A 13,698-nucleotide genomic window follows, 5' to 3' on the forward strand; every position below is an offset into this window, starting at 1 on the left:
TACTGGCAGAGCAAAGAACTTACAATAATACTATATCTCACAGAAACTATTTACCCATGCTACAAATTTTAAGTATTTTGGTAAAAATTTTTTTTAGAGAAATTAGGCTTTTTGTGTCATAACAATTTGGCGATTTTTTATTTTTTATTTTAATTTTTTTGGTAAATGCGGATCAAAGAATCAACTAAGTATTAATTCACATACCTGGGGTTCCTTCCACACTTGTTTGAGGTTACTGTATTTTAAGTCAATAGCAACTAATTTCCGTTGATAAAAGTTACTAGGAATGTATTTTATGGGAAAACCATGCCAGCAAAGCCATCTCAAATTTCTACTTATGTATTTGTAGTCTCCCCTTAGTTGTACATTTTCCAGATGAAGCAATCTGAGTCTGTTCATAAACCCAAAATGTTCCGTCTGAAAATGCATTTTGTCACCTTCTGACAACGTCAAAGATAGTCCTTCAATAGCCTATGTTCCCTACCAAAAAAGAAACACATTGAAATTAAGTGTTCTTGTGTTACACAAAATGAGTTTTAAAATTCATACAATAAGAGAGACAAAATCAAATGGTTTATATGATCAATCAAGTAATGCTCATTTGTGCTTTTTGCAATACACGTAATAGAAAATAGTATAGCCTACCTTGTGTTCGAATAATACAGCAAGTGCATCCTCATGAAACCACAACCTACTTCTCCTCCCAAGCTCCTTTGGAGATTGTTCACGAATTATTTCTCTTCCCATGTCCCGCAACAAATCATGCATAACAAGTTTGTTTTTCTCATCAATGGCTATAAGGCTTCGCTCAATAAGGGTTTTGATTCCGATGTCAGCAAATAGTTCACAGCCATTTAATATCTGCGCCACTTCATTTTTGTCCATCCCAATAAAGAAGCAATATATATCAAGGAATATTTCTTTCTCCAAGTCATCACTTAAACTATCAAAGCTTATTTTAAGCTTCTTTTGTATCTTGTCATTGGGAATTTTTTTAAGTTTCTCCAATACAATCTTCCATTCCTCAGCATCTCTATCAAATAAAGAGGAACCAATGACTTCAAGAGCTAATGGAAGTCCCCTAGAGTATGCAACTATATCTCTCGAAAGTTCAATAAAATCTTCTTTAGGACTTTCTTGTTTAAATGCATGCCAACTAAAAAGCTCAATAGATTCCCTGTCATCCAAATTCTTCATTAGATAAACACCACAGTTCACTTGAAGGAGTAGACGTTGATTTCTAGTTGTGATGATTATTATACTTCCTGGCTTAAACCAGTCACGACTTCCAACTAAAGCATTTAATTGGACCAACTCATCCACATCATCAAGCACAACTAGTGCCTTTTTATGGCGAAGTCTATCCCTTAATATGATTATTCCGGATTCAATGCTATTTATCTTTATTTTTGTTGTCTTACAAATTTCAGAAAGAAGTTGGTTTTGCAAGCTCACTTGGTTCTTACCTCGACTCCAAACTTCTCTGATCTTTGAAAGGTAACTTCTACTCTCAAATGTGCAACCAATTTCATTATAAATGGCTTTGGCAATAGTTGTTTTGCCTAGGCCCCCCATTCCCCATATCCCTACCATGACAACATCTTCAGATGGATGGTTTTGGAGCATTTTGATCACTTCTTGCACACGATTATCCACTCCTACTGGGTGCTCAGCGACAAACAAATCTTTCTTGTCCAATATATCACAAACATTTTCAATAATAGTTTTCACATTTTCACTTTCGTCCCTACAAATCATATAAGCGTAATAGGAAATGAGCATTGGATATATGTGTGTGTGTGTGTGTGCATATATGTATATATATTGAAGGCTACATGTGTTTGGAGAAGAGGAGATACTGTGAATAAACTATAGATGAAAGCAACGGGACCTAGTTAGTAGCAGCGACGCAGGAAAAAAATATATTAAAATAAACATTCGATTAGTTATGAAGTCTATAATTTGTATGAATAAATGTCACACTTATTTATATGATTTAGAATGAAGAAGGAAAAGAGAGAAGAGAATTAGGGAGAAGTAGGAAGAGACATGAGAGAAGGCAGTGATAAGGCATACAAAGAAGATATTTTAGGACGCATTTATAGAGAGAAGGCAATGATAAGGCATACAAAGAAGAGATTTTTGGGCGTGTTTTATAGAGCCTTAAACCTACCCCTAAGTAATTAATACAAATCTCAATACAACTGATTTTCATATAATTATAATCTGGAAAAGATCACATTTATTAGTTGGCAAAAAAAAGATCACATTTATCAAATAGTTTCCATCAAATAAATCAAAGAAAACAAAATCACTTCTTGTTCCTCAAATCTTCAAATATTCTTCAGATATTTTTCTTTATTCTTGACCAAGATCTTGATCCCATCCTTTTATATACACACACATATACACACATGTAAAATTGGATGGAAGCCATTTCGTATTGGGATGGTTATTGGTTTTTTTTAGACTTCATGCAATGCATGGACCTTCTTATGATTTTAATTTTTAAAAAAAGCTTTATTTTGCAATAAGAAGTTCTTTCTCACGCAATATATAAAAAATTCAGAAGTCAAAAATACAAAAATTACTCTGTATGAAGCAAAATTAATGATAGCACTTATATCCCATAGATATTAAGAGTAACAAATTACCTTGAACCAAGTACAACGATCCCTGCAATGCCTCCAGCCTCAAGAAGGGCTGTTCTCCACCTGGAAACTTGACGTTTTGGTGGTAAAATTCTATTTATAAGATCTTTGAATGCTTTTCCAAAACTAGAAGTTTGGTGACGAATTTCTGATGGATCCACGCCATAAAACACAGGTAGAACCACTTGATAATTTGATTTATGAAGCTCCATGATTATTGACAATTCCTCCAAACACCATTTAGATGCAGCGTATTCTCGAGAGAAGACGATGATTGCAATTTTTGAACTTCCAATTGCCTGCAATAGTTCTCTGTCGATACGATTTCCTCTAGGAAGCTCAACATCATCTTTGAAAACAGTAATGCCAGCATTACATAGAGCTGTATAAAGATGTGAAGTAAAAGTTGCTCGAGTGTCGTCACCTCTGAAACTTAAAAACACTTCATACCTGTGACCTGAATGTTATATTTTAAAAATACATAGTATCAATAAATTAAACTCCTATTTAAATTAATATGTCGTAGACATTCTTATAATTGAATATTATAAAACAATGTCAGAAATATTATGGATAATAGTATTTATTATCACTGCTAGATGCATGTTTGATAATACATAAGCCACACATATGCATCCTTCCAAAACCATAAACATACCTTTATTTAGAATGTCGTTTTGTGAAGTTTCACGTGTTATTTGCCTTCCCATGAGCTGCAACAGATTATGCACTCTAAGTTGGTTGTTGTCGTCAATTGTTACAAGGCTTTGATTCACCAGGGCTCTTATCCCGATGCTAGCATTACATCCACGGCTATCCAACTTCTGGATCACAACATCCATGTCCTCCCCAATGTAAAATAAAACTATATTGAGAAATATTTCTTTTTCATTATCATCTAAAGAGTCAAAGCTAAGCTTTAATGTGTTGTATATATCAGGAGGGAGATCTGTGCTTAGTTTTATCAATGCTGACTCCCATTCTATCGGTGACCGTCCATATATAATAGAGCCAACGACCTTAAGAGCTAGCGGTAGCCCCTCAGTATAAGCAACCAATCTTCTGCAAAGTTCAATGAATTCTGCTTCAGGACTTGCTTGATTAAATGTTGTTCTACTGAGAAGTTCAAGAGACTCATGATCGCTCAAGTGTTTTACGCTATACACATCGTCCACTCGATGAAAAGCTTGAAGTATATGTGAATCTCTTGTGGTAATGATTATTATGCTCCCTTGACCATGACCATTTCCACATAAAGCACGTAGCTGCTGCACGTCATTCACATCATCAACCACAAGAAGTACCTTATCAGTGGAAGCTCTTTCCAGATATTGTTCTCTGTCCTTCTCATCTACTATTATCTCTGTTGGGTAACGCATTGCCGAAACAAGTTTTCTTATTAAACTATATTCGCCTCCCGTCTCCCAAGCTTCCCTGACATTTGAAAGAAAACATGCATGCTCGAATTCGTATTGAATGTGCTCAAAAATGAGTCTGGCAATAGTTGTTTTGCCTATACCCCCAATTCCCCATATCCCTATCCAGAGAACATCTTCTGATTGATGCTTTTGAAGCATTTTAATCACTTCTTGCACTTGTGACCTCCATCCAACTAGGCCATCTTTGGAATCTTTCCTGTCCAATATCTGACGAACACGCTTGACAATATTCTGAATAAACATACTTCCGTCCCACCTGTGAATTGTAAAGAAAGATATAATAGCAGAAAAGGGAGCGCTGATTAAAAACATAATAAGTTCTGACTTAAAAACAGATATGAGGAGAGAAAACAATTTTATATGACTATAGCCTGAAAAAGCACGCTTTGTATAACAGTAGTTAACGTTGCTGCCGTTGCTATGTTGATGTTCGACTACAAAACATCAGTTCCTAGTGAGCAAAACAGTCCACCCAACAATTAATTTTAAGAATCAACATCGTCACACTTATCTTTTAATAGCTAATAATGATTATAATATCTCCAATTTTTAATATAAGAGTTAGTTAACTAATTCAAGGAGATTAAGGATATTAGTTAAGTTAGTTATTTGTAATAAATAAGTATTGCCTTCCTTAAAATACTCTTATTAATCATATATATTAACTAGAACTACCATTTGATACAATTTTTAATATGTACAACTGCTATAAGAACTACCTTAAAAAAATGAATAAATATGAGAAACAAGGTAAATTGGGATTTTATATTTATGATCAAATTGAAGGTTAAACTACCTCTTATATTAAATATTAGAGCTAGCTAATTGCAACAAGAAATTGTATTCTCTCTCACACAGAAAGAATTAGTAAAATGGAAAGAGATAAATAAATTACTTGAAATCGAGATGAGGTACAACAAACCCATAATTGCCTCCAGCTTCCCTCATAGCTGTGCTCCACCTTAACACTTTACGGGCAGCGGGTAAAATTCTATGGGATGAACTAATATCTTGACTACGAAATTTAGACGGATGCACATCATAAAATATGGGAAGAACTACATGATCATGTTGTTGTGCTCTGTGAAAGTCCATGATTTTTGTGAGTTCCTCTAGGCAAATTTCTGACTCAAGATATTGTTTAGAGAAGACGATGATTGAAATTTCAGAACCTTCAGTAGGGCTATGGAATAGCTCACTTGAGATATCACCTTTGAGTACGGAAATTCCAGCTTTTTTCAGAGATAAATAGAGACGGGAAAGAAACTTCTCTTCACGAGTGCCTTCGCTACAATCACAACTCAAGAACACCTCGCATCCTTTGCCTACACGCACTTTAAATTAAAAAAACACATGAAAGGATCTGTACAGGTTAATATTTGTTGTGAATGACCATAAAATTGTAAATATATTCAAGAATCAAAAGATAATTCATTGGCCCCCATGCCCTTAAAAATAATACAGATCATATTTTTGCTTTTTTGTTTTTGTTTTTCTTTATAATTATTTAACTTTTTAAAAATTCAAAAGCTTTTCAATTTAATCACAAAATATAACTTTGCAGTTGAAGGTAGCGGGAAGCTTGGATTTTGGCTTCAAAATCGGTTTTGATCATAGGAATAAGAATATATAGGAGAAAATATAAGACTTGAGGGACTTTTAATACTGTGAATTGTTCCATAAATACTAGAAATTCCAAATAAAGACAAAGGACGTTATTTCCTGGTGGGAATTAATTTGTTTTGTGCTGATAAACAGAGTCTCATTTCTCTTTAATACACCTCTTTTATTTTTTGAGTACCACCCTAATTCTAAATATAAGTCACTTGTAACACATTATTATATACCAAGAAATGCATTAAATCAACAAAGTTTTTCAATTTTATCCTTATTAGAGTTTTCTTTCGCCCTTACATTCACAAATGATTTTAACATATTCCACTGCTTTTTTTTCCTCCTTCCAGATGAAAATTAAATAAGGATAAAATTAGAAAATAATCATTAAATATACTAAGAGTCACTTATATTTAGAACCAAAACTTCTCCCTACAACTGACTTACATTTTGAACCAGAGTGGTATGTGATATAAAATATCTTCACATTGAAAGTGAAAGAATTAGCGGCAGAAAAAAGGATCAGAAAAATGACAAGATTAATGGGTACCCTGCTGGCTCAAAAGCTTATTCACCAGATCCCTGGAATCGTCTGTGGGTATGGCCTTCAAAGATATTGGATCCCTCGAATCGTCCATGGGTATGGGCTCCAAAGATGTTGGGGTGTTGGAACCATCAATGGCTTCTTTCTGAAGAAGAAGAAGATTCCGTTAAACTGCAGCAACCAGCATCATGACCAATCAAATCAAAAACGAAAAAAGGTGTAGATAGACCAGAAAGTTACCTGTGACTGTGAATTGCTGGGTTGGCGAAACAGAGATGATAATTCGGGTTTATGACGAAGATCAGAGAAAAGAGAGGGAGATTTGTGAGGCTTTTGCTGCTTCTGCGGGAGAAGAAAGTGTGAACGAAACGAAACAAAGGGTTACTGAATGATTAACAAGCATTAAGATATCAAACTAAACTTAAAGTTAATAATCGAATTCCAAATAATAATACTAATAATTAAAGTTAATTACTGAATCATGAGTCTTATGACAGAGCAGACGAGAGCAACAACCCATCTGGGAGCCTACGCTGAGGTCGTCTCTTCTCCTCCTCATGCTTCTCTCAATCAAGGGATTCTGTGATAGACACATCCGGCCTTTAAGGTAATTATTACAAAAATAAATTAACGTGTAAGTGGGGCAATGCTAATTGTTAGCGCCTGTTTATGTGACACGCATATAGAGCCAACTACCCAAACCCAACATACGGTCCCTGTTATAAATTACTTACAACTTATTCTTATATACTAGCACTAAGGGATAACATTTAACATGTTTTAAATTGATAAAATTATTTAAATTTGTCCTTATTAAAATATGGTTCTCTTTCTCTCTATTTATAGATCATTCTTAGCATTGTCTCCTACGTTTTTCTCTTTCCAACAAAATTAAATATAAGTAATATTGGAAAATGGTCATTAATAACCTCTAGATGTTTGAGACCAGACTTTTCTTCTAGTAATATAAGTGACTTATAATAGGAATCCGACTTACACCTTGATACCTATGAATTAAGTCTAAATTGGAGCCGAATAACATGCAAACGCATGCCCCAAGGGCAAAAAGAAAAGAAAATCACTCATAAGATTTCCCAATGTAACCAATGTGATAAGCATCAAACCCTTAAAGAAAGAGTCAATGTGATGAGTATAAACTTAAAGAGAGAACCCAATCCCAAAAATCATAAACCACACAATACTTATAGGATTTTTTGATGTGAGACTCATAACATATATCAAAAGAATATTTAAAAAAAGAAAAGATCAGTCACTTTAGCAAATTTAATTTTCGAATCACTGAAGCATTTTGTTTCTGATCATGAGAAGTTGAAACATGAGAAAGTGAAGATAAGTTATTTACTTGTTGAAAGTAAGTTTTTTTTTTTTTGGTTATTTTAATTTGAATCATTTCCATTCAATCTCCTTCCCAGTTTTGTTTTGTGTGGGAGGACATTGTTCGACATTATTGGCTTGAATCTTGCGTCGGTATAGGCTTCAAAAAGATTGGAGTTGGAACGATCAATGGTTTCTTTCAGAAGAAGAAGAAGAAGAAGAAGAATCCGTTGGAAGCGGAGCAACTAGCATCACCGCATCAATCAAATTAAACCAAACAAAAAATGAGCAGCTATATGGAGCGGAAAGTTACCTGTCAATTGCTGGGTTGGCCATCAAAGAGAGACGGAGAATCTGGTTTATGAAAAATATCAGAGAGAGAGAGATTTATGAAGTTTTTGCTGCCTCTGCAGGAAAGTCAATGGAAAAAGAGTGAAATGAAACAATGAAGAAATGAGGTGGCTACATTAAGCGCCGTCGACTTGACTCCTTTAAACGAATTATTAACATGTATTAAGATTATGAGTCTCTTCCATTATTGATCAATGATGCAATTGTAAAGAACATAGCTGAGGAGGGGATTCTGGTGAAATTCATGCCCCGTTTCACGGCGACAGGAACCTCTCCTCTCCTGTATGGTCCTCTTATCATCCTCTTCTCCAATCCTCACCCTTCATTTCATTTTAAGGTCATGAAACACTCAATAAAATCTCACTGCCTTTTTTCCCCTTTAAAAATAGCCCCTTTTCGAAAACTCTACGTACCCATGTGAGTAACACAACTTGCCTTGAGTTTTATTTAATATGTGAGAATAATTTTCATTCTAACATGAAACAGTAAAATGTTTTATTTATATGTGTAAATCTCAACATTTTATTTGAGTGCTTCGTGACCGTAAGATGAAATGGAGGGTGAGGATTAGAGAAGAGGATGATAAGAGGACTGTAAGGGAGAGGAGAGGTTCCACGCCGCGTTTCACCCACCATAAATGATTGCCAGCTACATGAAGTCCTGTTTGAAGCATTAGGCTCTTCTTTTCTTTCTATGCCTTTTAGTCACGTTGAATAATTAAATAATCGAGGGCCCAAACACAAGCCTGTAATACTTTGCATCAGTCTAGAAGGGTTCTTGATCAAAGGATCCAGTGCGGAAGGTGCATTTTCTTTCATTAGGCGCCGACCACTGACTCGAGTCCATTAAAAGAATCAACAGTCAATCAACAAACTATAAGTTAAAAAACACCTAATAACAGAACTAAGGAGAGAAGACAGAGAGAATTATATATAAAAACGTAAATTATATTTTATTATTTAAAAAAAAAATAGAGCAGATAGCTAAAAAAACCTTGTTTGATTTTCTGAAAAACTTCATGGAGTGACTTCTGATGCCTCTGATCTTGAGGAACTTGCCGTCATGATGAAGAAACGTTCAGCAGCAAGGGAAACTGCGACGATGACAGTGCAAACCAGAGAAAACTTCACAGGGGCCACACAAAATTCTCCACTTTGGTACACGGAGTCCTCATTTGAGACAACGGTCCGCACCACTTCGCTAAGGACAGCTTCATTCATCCACTGGACAGATGAAGCGACCTGCGATCAGTGTTCATGTAATCATGTTGGTTGAAGTCACGCGGCTTCTTATATTCTTGTCAAATTATACTCCTCCGCTCCTAAATATAAGACCCTTACGGCTTTACATTTATCTAAATGCATATAACATTGAAGTCACAATACTTGTGGGGGAGCCAAATTGAAGACGTATGCCTATTTGGAGATGAAAAGTAAACGTGAGGTGGGAACCAGATTTTGAGATAAGCTTCTGAGATGAGGAATTCACAGACAAGGGATTTTAAATATAGGCGATTTCAACTCGTCTTTCACTTTTGTCTCTTAATTTTAGCCATTTAAAGCTTTAAAGGTGAGTGAGATCCAACACGTCAATCAAATTAACGTCAGATATAGTAAATGTCACCCACAATTCCCTTTTTTTTTAAAAAAAAATTACCTAATGATACATCCTTCTCAACCTATCCCACCCAAAAAATTGGTCCCACATGGGTAGGTAAAATTATTAATCCCTTCATCGCTATTTATATGTCACATTTCTCAATATTTTTTCTATAGTTTATTGTCTCTCCAAATGGCGGTTGTCGCAGTGGCGGGAGGTGATAATAGTAGTGGCGACGAAGGCAGAAGTGGCTCTACATTAATGTGGCTTGATACCCTTTTTCTTGTTCCTTCCTCTTCCTGGCAAAAGAAAAAATGAAAATAAAATATAATTTGAAAGGAATATAAGAAGCCGCATGACTTCAACCAACATGAACACCGATCGCAGGTCTGTTTATACATAAGAGGAGAGTCTCAAGTCTGTTTAGCTCTGTTTCCTATATGAAGCTCCATGGACGAAGGTTGAGACACATAGGCTTAAGGCCAGCCTATAAGCCCACATGTAATTTTTATTTTGAAAAAAAAAAAATCTCAGATCACTGAATTAGCGAATACAGACATAACATGTAAATTATACTCCATCTTGTCTTCATGATAAGGATTTATTAACAGCCTTCCATAAGATAAAGCATTTAACTAAAATTATTTAATGCTTTCAAAATTTTAAAACTGTCCTAAATAAAGTTCGTTAATTAGATAGTTTTTTTAATCGGCCGGAGGGCTGATTATTTAGATAGAAAATATTAAAGCAAAATATTTTGGCGGGGGGGGGGGGGAAACTAATATTTTAAGCAAAAAGTTATTGTATACCATCTCACATGCGAACAGTTCCAAAGTCTTCAGATTCATTACAGTCAACTCTATCCCTTTCCACTGTGCACACAATATGAGGATCAACATTCTCCACGTGTCTCCAACCCTTTGTTTGATAAAGTTAAGTTTTGCTCATACATTCACCATTCTCCTCACTACATTCACTCTCACCCTCCGGTTCTTTGCAAGAAGCTTCGAAATGCTCTGCAACAGGCTACTCGAACCTCCCGCTTGGATGAGAAGAAAAGTTGGGAGGAAAGAAAATGAGAGGAAAGAAAATGAAGAGAAGAGAAAACTGAAAGGAAAATATTATCACTCTTTCTGCTTGGATGAGTGAGAGAAAACAGGAAGGAAAGAAAATGTATAAATATCAGAATGACTAAAATGCCCTTATTATAATTAATTGGCAAGAAACTAAATAATTTAGCAAAAAATTATTTTTCTATGTAAAAATAAAAAGGAAATAATTTTTGAACTTAATTAAAATAAAAGGAAATAAATAACTTATACATTATGTAATATTTTAATAAAATGATAAAAATCAAATAAAATTAAAGATCATAATAACATGAGAAATTACCCCTGAGAGTTTTAAAAAAAAAGTGGGGGGGGGGGGAAGATGCAGCCGACTGGATGAATGTGATTACTGGAGCAGCGACGGTGAGAGCTTTTTGGCGCGGGAGAGAAGACGAACGATGCGAGCTTGGCGGGAGGGGCAATGTGGAAATGAACCGAAGCGGTGAAAATCTCTCCACTTGTGGAGAGAAATTTTGAGAGAAAAATGGAGTATGGGACCCACCATATTTTTCTCCCCACTTTTCTTTTCTCTCCTATTTTCTTTTTCATTCAAGCAAGGGAAAAGTCCATTCCTCTCCCATTTTCTATCCCACTTTTCCTTCCTCTCCCATTTTCACTCAATCCAAGCAGAGCAGAAAAGCCGTTCTCGTTATCTTTCCCTTTTATTTTCCTTGCCAAATCCTCAGAATCAATCTCAAATTCCACTTGTTTCACTCCCATCTCCCAAGCTATTTCAAGACTCCGTTTAACTCCCCACGCCTCCACTTCAAAAACACCACACGAGCCAACTTGCTCTGCAAAGCCATAGATCCATCTGCCCATGTCATCTCGGAAAATCCCTCCACAGCCAGAAGGACCAGGATTTCCTCTACAAACACCATTAGAGTTGATCTTCACCCACCCTTTCGCCGGCTTTTGCCAACGGTGCACAACTACATTCTGTGATTTTTCATTCTTGCAATCATTTAAAACCTTCCTCTGCTGAACTTGGTTAATTTCTACAGCAAAACACTGAATTCTCTCAGCACAAATCTAGCATCAGAGAGGTCAGAACGAAACAATCTAGCGTTTCTCTGTTTCCACAAAACCCAGCAAGTCACGCCAAAAATCAAGCCTCGAGGTAAGCGTCTTGCTAGTTTCACATCATTTAGATTTCCTTGAAGCCAAACCTGAATAATTTTCCTTTCATCTGAGATCTGGTTGGAAAGGGAAAAATTAAAATCTTGATCTGTGAATCCTAAACAAAACTAGACCTCCTTAGCAAAACTGCAATTTCTCAGGACATGTCGAGTTGTTTCCTTTTCACGACAGACATCACACAGACCACTCGGCCCCCAGCGCCTACTCCTCAGGTCACCGGCGTGTAAACGATCCTGGGCCACCAACCAGAAAAAGAGACGAATTTTCTCTGGTCCTTTCTATTTCCAAATGATATCCCAAATCTTGTCCTTCACACCGAGTTTCTCTCATCGCAGTAATTTGTAACCACTTCTCACCGAGTATAAACCACTACTCTCTCCTTTCCAAATCCACCTGTCTGCTAAAATGCCCCTTTTTATTGATATGCATTAAAAAAAAGCCCCTTCTCTGTGAAGAAATTTGAGAAAATGTCCATGTTTTTATACTACGTTGTTAATTTAGTCGACGCAATTTCCTGAATCACACCCGAGCGCCTTCCGCGAAGGTCACCGGGTGCGTTTCATGATATGGGTTTAGTTAGGTAAAAATAAATGCTCCTCCGGTCCTAGATATAATATCCTTTTATACTGTGTATAAATGTTTTATATTTAGATCGGAAGAATAGTGCATTAATTCTTAATGTAAGATTTAATTAGGAAGCTAATATTTGTTTTTCTTATAAGACTTATTTTATATATTTATTAATTTTTTTCAAATTAACTTTATTAATATTCTTCCAATAATAATAATAATAATAATCATGTAAGACAGAAAATGAGAGAATTAAAAAAGATATTTATAATATTTAAAAAAAAACATATTATATTAACTCATTTAACTAATATTTTTAGAACACTCAAATCACTTAATCAGGTTGTACATTATTTTTTATGCAAGCCTATTTAATATATACCTTCCGTGAATATCACATACAGCGTTCCCTGATATAGACTTTCATGAAACCAACTACGAGTATTTTTTTCTGGGCGCATGCCTGTTTAACAGACACGCACACTATTGTAGACCTTTCAAGGAGAGGGAACCAAACAATGTACGCATGGGCAAAACAATGCTCTGTGACAGGAAGCTTTACATATATAAAGGCAGGACTAAGAAACAACCAAAACAAATCTTAATATATTGATCTGTTTCAACCCATTTCCCACTCTCATCATATTAATATTCCCAAAAAGCAAACTGCCAGAAGCGCCCCCTTAATGCGCAACCTCATCTTCAATTTGATTGGTTCCTTTATTTACAACAACATGCCTATCATCAAATGGCATGGCGACACACGGCACTCAGATATCATACTTGAGCGAGGTTCATTGTACTACTCCGTTACCTATTATAAGATTCTTTTAATTAAATTATGCGGTTTAAAAAAACAATTAAACTAATTAAAAGTAATTAATATATAATAAATATAATTTTTTTCAAATATACCTTTATATATAAATAGGTACATGTGAGAGAGTAATAATAAGATAAATGAATAAAAAGAATGTATTAAATACATTAAATCATGGGTAAAATAGGTAATAGTATATTAAATGTTTAGATAAAATTAAAAGAGATATTATAAAAAGAAACAAACCTATTAAAAAAATTGAATCTTATAATAGGGAATGGAGGGAGTATATAATAGCAGGTTCTGCCAACCAGCAGTGCCCCACTTGATTCTTTATCTTAATTTATTTTCGTAATTATTAACTTATAGTTTGTTGATTGACTGTTGATTCTTTTAATGGAGTGGAGTCAATTGTCGGCGCCTAATGAAAGAAAATGCACCTTCCACACTGGATTCTTTGATCAAGAACCCTTCTAGACTGATGCAAAGTATTACAGGCTTGTGTTTGGGCCCTCGATTATTTAAT

General features: G+C 35.1%; 1 pseudogene; it reads right to left on the bottom strand.

Annotated features, from left to right (window-relative positions):
* The window catches only part of LOC114711136 (putative disease resistance protein At4g11170), a 13,641-nt pseudogene extending 4,487 nt beyond the window's left edge, over positions 1 to 9,154 (bottom strand).
* Between the last annotated feature and the right edge of the window lie 4,544 nt (positions 9,155 to 13,698).

Source organism: Neltuma alba, unplaced genomic scaffold, assembly GCF_004799145.2.
Source record: "Neltuma alba isolate B1F8T4 unplaced genomic scaffold, ASM479914v2 tig00011277_pilon, whole genome shotgun sequence".
NCBI lineage: Eukaryota > Viridiplantae > Streptophyta > Magnoliopsida > Fabales > Fabaceae > Neltuma > Neltuma alba.